We start from the raw sequence: 6,688 nt of genomic DNA, 5'->3' as shown, positions 1-6,688 counted from the left end.
GCCTCCTACCTATGATGATTATTGTGATGATACATATGCTATAAAAAGTAGTGATGATTATATTTCTAAAACCTGTCATGATTATTATTACCATTTTATGAACATTACTCTTTTAATGTGGAAAAAATTTATAGTATTCAAGTCTCTTAAGACACCCCCACTATTTCGAATGAGAAGAATTTTGCTTATGTGGAGAGTAATAAAAATTCTATGCTTGTAGATCATAAAAAGAATGCTTTAGGTGCTAGTTATATTGTTGAATTCATTCATGATGCTACTTAAAATTATTATGAGGGAGGAATATACGCTTGCAGGAATTGCAATAATATCAAGTTTCCTCTCTATGTGCTTAAAGTTTTGAAGTTATGCTTGTTTTGCCTTCCTATGCTAGTGGATTATTGTTCCCATAAGTTGTTTGCTCACAAAATCCCTATGCATAGGAAGTGGGTTAGAATTAAATGTGCTATTCATATTCTTCATGATGCTCTCTTTATGTTACAATTCTTATCTTTTATGTGAGCATCGTTGAAATCATCATGCCTAGCTGGGCGTTAAACGATAGCGCTTGTTGGGAGGCAACCCAATTTAATATTTGTTACTTGCTTTTTGCTCCTGTTTAGTAATAAATAATTTATCTAGCCTATGTTTAGATGTGGTTTTATGTGTTTAATTAGTGTTTGTGCCAAGTAGAACCTTTGGGAAGACTTGGGTGAAGTCTTTATGATCATGATGTAAAAAACAGAAACTTTAGCGCTCACGAGAATTGCTGCCATTTTTATTTTGAGAGTGCTATTTAGTTAATTATTTTTGCAAATGATTAATAGATAAATTCCTCAGGTCCAGAAATTTATTTGAGAATTTTATGAGCTCCATAAGTATACGTTTGATCCAGATTACTACAGACTGTTCTGTTTTTGACAGATTCTGTTTTTCGCGTGTTGTTTGCTCATTTTGATGAACCTATGGCTAGTAAAAGAGTTTATAAACCATAGGGAAGTTGAAATACAGTAGGTTTAACGCCAATATAAATCAAGAATTTGTTCATTACTGTACCTTTAAGTGGTGTTTTGTTTTCTTTCGCTAATGGAGCTTACGAGTTTTCTGTTAAGTTTTGTGTTGTGAAGTTTTCAAGTTTTGGGTAAGGATTTGATGGATTATGGAATAAGGAGTGGCAAGAGCCTAATCTTGGGGATGCCAAAGTCACCCCAAGGTAATATTCAAGGACAACCAAGAGCCTAAGCTTAGGGATGCCCCGGAAGGCATCCCCTCTTTCGTCTTCGTTCATCGGTAACTTTACTTGGAGCTATATTTTTATTCGCCACATGATATGTGTTTTGCTTGGATCATCATTTCATTTTCTTTTGCTTTGCTTGCTGTTTGAATAAAATAACAAGATCTGAAATTATTAAATGTTAGAGAGTCTTCACATAGTTGCATAATTATTCGACTAGTCATTGATCTTCACTTATATCTTTCGGAGTAGTTTGTTGTTGCTCTAGTGCTTCACTTATATCTTTTTAGAGCATGGTGGTAGTTTTATTTTGAAGAAATTAATGAACTCTCATGCTTCACTTATATCATTTTGAGAGTCTTTAGAACAGCATGGTAGTTTGCTTTGGTTATGAAACTAGTCCTAATATGATGGGCATCCAAGAGGGATATAATAAAAACTTTCATATAAAGTGCATTGAATACTAAGAGAAGTTTGATACTTGATGATTGTTTTGAGATATGAAGATGGTGATATTAGATTCATGATAGTTGAGTAGTTGTGAATTTGAGAAATACTTGTGTCGAAGTTTGTGATTCCCGTAGCATGCACGTATGGTGAACCGTTATGTGACGAAGTCGGAGCATGATTTATTTATTGATTGTCTTCCTTATGACTGGCAGTCGGGGACGAGCGATGGTCTTTTCCTACCAATCTATCCCCCTAGGAGCATGCACATAGTACTTTGTTTCGATAACTAATAGATTTTTGCAATAAGTATGTGAGTTCTTTATGACTAATGTTGAGTCCATGGATTATACGCACTCTCATCCTTCCACCATTGCTAGCCTCTCTAGTACCGCGCAACTTTCGCCGGAACCATAAACCCTTCCTCAAAACAGCCACCATACCTACCTATTATGGCATTTCCATAGCCATTCCAAGATATATTGCCATGCAACTTTCCACCGTTCCGTTTATTATGACACGCTTCATCATTGTCATATTGCTATGCATGATCATGTAGTTGACATTGTATTTGTGGCAAGGCCACAGTTCGTAATTCTTTCATACATGTCACTCATGCATCATTGCACATCCCGGTACACCGCCGGAGGCATTCATATAGAGTCATATCTTGTTCTAAGTATTGAGATGTAATTCTTGAGTTGTAAGTAAATAAAAGTGTGATGATCATCATTATTAGAGCATTGTCCAAGTGAGGAAAGGATGATGGAGACTATGATTCCCCCACAAGTCGGGATGAGACTCCGGACAAAAATAAATAAATAAATAAATAAATAAAAGAGGCCAAAGAAGCCCAAATAAAAAAAAGAGAAAAGAGGCCATAAAAAAGAAGGCCCAAATAAAAAAATAAAAAAATATAAAAAACGAGAGAAAAAGAGAGAAAGGGGCAATGCTACTATCCTTTTACCACACTTGTGCTTCAAAGTAGCACCATGATCTTCATGATAGAGTGTCTCCTATGTTGTCACTTTCATATACTAGTGGGAATCTATCATTATAGAACTTTGCTTGTATATTCCAATGATGGGCTTCCTCAAAATGCCCTAGGTCTTCGTGAGCAAGCGAGTTGGATGCACACCCACTAGTTTCTTTTGTTGAGATTTCATACACTTATAGCTCTAGTGCATCCGTTGCATGGCAATCCCTACTCACTCACATTGATATCTGTTAATGGGCATCTCCATAGCCCGTTGATACGCCCAGTTGATGTGAGACTATCTTCTCCTTTTTGTCTTCTCCACAACCACCATTCTATTCCGCCTATAATGCTATGTCCATGGCTCATGCTCATGTATTGTGTGAAAATTGAAAAAGTTTGAGAACATCAAAAGTATGAAACAATTGCTTGGCTTGTCATCGGGGTTGTGCATGATTTAAATATTTTGTGTGGTGAAGAAGGAGCATGGCCAGACTATATGATTTTGTAGGGATAGCTTTCTTTGGCCATGTTATTTTGAGAAGACATAATTGCTTAGTTAGTATGCTTGAAGTATTATTATTTTTATGTCAATATTAAACTTTTGTCTTGAATCTTATGGATCTGAACATCCTTGCCACAATAAAGAGAACTACATGGATAAATATGTTAGGTAGCATTCCACATCAAAAATTATGTTTTTATGATTTACCTACTCGAGGACGAGCAGGAATTAAGCTTGGGGATGTTGCTACGTCTCCAACGTATCTATAATTTTTGATTGTTCCATGCTATTATATTATCAACCTTGGATGTTTTATATGCATTTATATGCTATTTTATATGATTTTTGGGACTAACCTATTAACCCAGAGCCCAGTGCCAGTTTCTGTTTTTTTGCCAATTTTAGGGTTTCGAAGAAAAGGAAAATCAAACGGAGTCCAATTGACCTCAAACTTCACGGAACTTATTTGTGGATCAGAAGAAGCCCAGAAGACTTGGAGTCCATGTTAGGGATGCTTCGAGGAGGCCACGAGGTAGGGGGGCGGCGCGCCCTCCACCCTCGTGGGCCCCTCGTGGCCCCGCTGACGTACATCTTCCTCCTATATATCTCCATATACCCTAAAAATATCCGGGAGCACAATAGATCGGGAGTTCCGCCGCCAGAAGCCTCCGTAGCCATCGAAAGCCAATCTAGACCCGTTTCAGCACCTTGCCGGAGGGGGCAATCTTTCTCCGGTGGCCATCTTCATCATCGCGGTGCTCTCCATGACGAGGAGGGAGTAGTTCTCCCTAGGGGCTGAGGGTATGTCCCAGTAGCTATGTGTTTGATCTCTCTCTCTCTCTCTCATGTTCTTGAGGTGATACGATCTTGATGTATCGTGATCTTTGCTATTGTAGTTGGATCTTATGATGTTTTCTCCCCCTCTACTCTCTTGTAATGAATTGAGTTTCCCCTTTGAAGTTATCTTATCAGATTGAGTCTTTAAAGATTTGAGAACACTTGATGTATGTCTTGCCGTGCGTATCTGTGGTGACAATGGGATATCACGTGATTCACTTGATGTATGTTTTGGTGATCAACTTGCGGGTTCCGCCCATGAACCTATGCATAGGGGTTGGCACACGTTTTCATCGTGATTCTCCGGTAGGAACTTTGGGGCACTCTTTGAGGTTCTATGTGTTGGTTGAATAGATGAATCTGAGATTGTGTGATGCATATCGTATAATCATACCCACGGATACTTGAGGTGACATTGGAGTATCTAGGTGACATTAGGGTTTTGGTTGATTTGTGTCTTAAGGTGTTATTCTAGTACGAACTCTAGGGCTGTTTGTGACACTTATAGGAATAGCCCAACCGATTGATTGGAAAGAATAACTTTGAGGTGGTTTTGTACCCTACCATAATCTCTTCATTTGTTCTCCGCTATTAGTGACTTTGGAGTGACTCTTTGTTGCATGTTGAGGGATAGTTATGTGATCCAATTATGTTATTATTGTTGAGGTAACTTGCACTAGTGAAAGTATGAACCCTAGGCCTTGTTTCAACGCATTGCAATACCGTTTACGCTCACTTTTATCATTAGTTACCTTGCTGTTTTTATATTTTCAGATTACAGATACCTTTATCCACTATCCATATACCACTTGTATCACCATCTCTTCGCCGAACTAGTGCACCTATACAAGTTACCATTGTATTGGGTGTGTTGGGGACACAAGAGACTCTTTGTTATTTGGTTGCAGGGTTGCTTGAGAGAGACCATCTTCATCCTATGCCTCCTACGGATTGATAAACCTTCGGTCATCCACTTGAGGGAAATTTGCTACTGTCCTACAAACCTCTGCACTTGGAGGCCCAACAACGTCTACAAGAAGAAGGTTGTGTAGTAGACATCACTATACTTTTTGCTACATTTGCCAAGTGCTTACAACTCTCACTTTTGATACACTTGGTTCTTTGAGTTGTTACACTTAAACTTGATGGCCATCTGCTACTTGTTTACTATTCTGTGAAGCGATGATAAATTCTGCATGTGCGATGATAAATCCCACACGAAGTCATTTCGCAGACGTCCATTTTTCATTATGCATGTCATTATCTTTGTTATATCCTTTCATGCATGATGAATTGTCTTCATAAGTAGAAGAGGAGCTCCGCAAGTACAACCTGCCATGTGCATTTGCATTCAAAAGCAAAATACTTATATGCACATCTTTAGGGGGAGCCTTTCTGCTACTTACGAAGACAATACCTAAATCCTTTACAATTTCACATACTTTTATCCATGTTGAAAACTTCAACCAGTTTGTCATCAATCACCAAAAAGGGGGAGATTGTAAGTGCATCTAGTGCCACCCCTAGTTGGTTTTGGAGTATTGACGACAAACCTGGTTGAGGGGCTAATGTGTTTGTGAGAATTGCAGGATTACACAGGTACTAGTCCCTCATTGATTCGGTTTACCTACCGGAGACGACCCCTAAAAATGTATGAAGACATTGAAGACACAGGTGGTATGTGAAGATATTCACATTAAAGACTATGACAAGAGAAGACATCGCGTGAAGACTATGGAGCGGGAAGACTTAGTTGTTTCATTGTTTCCTTTTCTTCTTTGTTGAGTCATAGGAACCACCGTACTATTAAGTGGGGTCCCAGTGAACAAAGTCAGAGTGAATAAAGTGATGCTTAACCAAAATCCTATGTCTTTGAGCGAAGACAATGAGAGCAAATCTTATCCAGAGGTGGATCAGTCAGCTTTATTTGTAGCCCAAGTAAAGTTGCCGCGTGTGTTTGAAATCTGACCGTTGGAACACGTGTCAGTTCCTTAGTGACCCAGGGTCATTTCGGACAAATCAGGTTGGGTTGCCTAGTGGCTATAAATAGCCCACCCCCTACACCATAAATTGGTGGCTGCTCAGAGTTAGTGCATGGATTTTGTCGTTTGAGAGCAACCCACCTCTGAAGCCTTTGAGAGAGAAATCCTTGCGAGGACAAAGCCCTAAACACCCAGAGCCAAAGAGAGTTAGGCATCACTGAAGTCTCCCTGTCTGTGTTATCTGAAGACTTGTTACACTTGAGGACTGTGAATCCTCCAGCCGATTAGGCGTCGCGTTTTGAGCATCCAAGAGTCATTGTGGATCGCCGGTGAACGAAGTCTATGAAGGTTTTGAAGTCTACCTTGAAGACTTACCTGAGTGATTGGGCGAGGACTGTGTGTCCTTAGCTCAAGGGGAATAAGGTGAAGACACAGTCTTCTAAGTTAAATCTCAGCCTCCCTAACCAGACATACAGTTGTCACAACAACTAGAACTGGTCCAACCAATCATTGTCTTCAACAAGCAACTGTTTCTATCCATCCCTTCTCTTTATTTACAGTTGGTACTTGTGAAGTCATTGCCTGTTTGCATTATCTATTTGTCTTCACTGTGTGACTGTTTGTTCTGATTGGCTTCATACTATCTTCCATCCTGATCTGTACTGCCTAGCTGCTATTAGTCTTCATGCTTTCACATCATTGAATACTTG

Source organism: Triticum aestivum, chromosome 1A (genome assembly GCF_018294505.1).
Source record: "Triticum aestivum cultivar Chinese Spring chromosome 1A, IWGSC CS RefSeq v2.1, whole genome shotgun sequence".
Classification (NCBI taxonomy): domain Eukaryota; kingdom Viridiplantae; phylum Streptophyta; class Magnoliopsida; order Poales; family Poaceae; genus Triticum; species Triticum aestivum.
Note: the sequence above shows the minus strand (reverse complement) of the source record.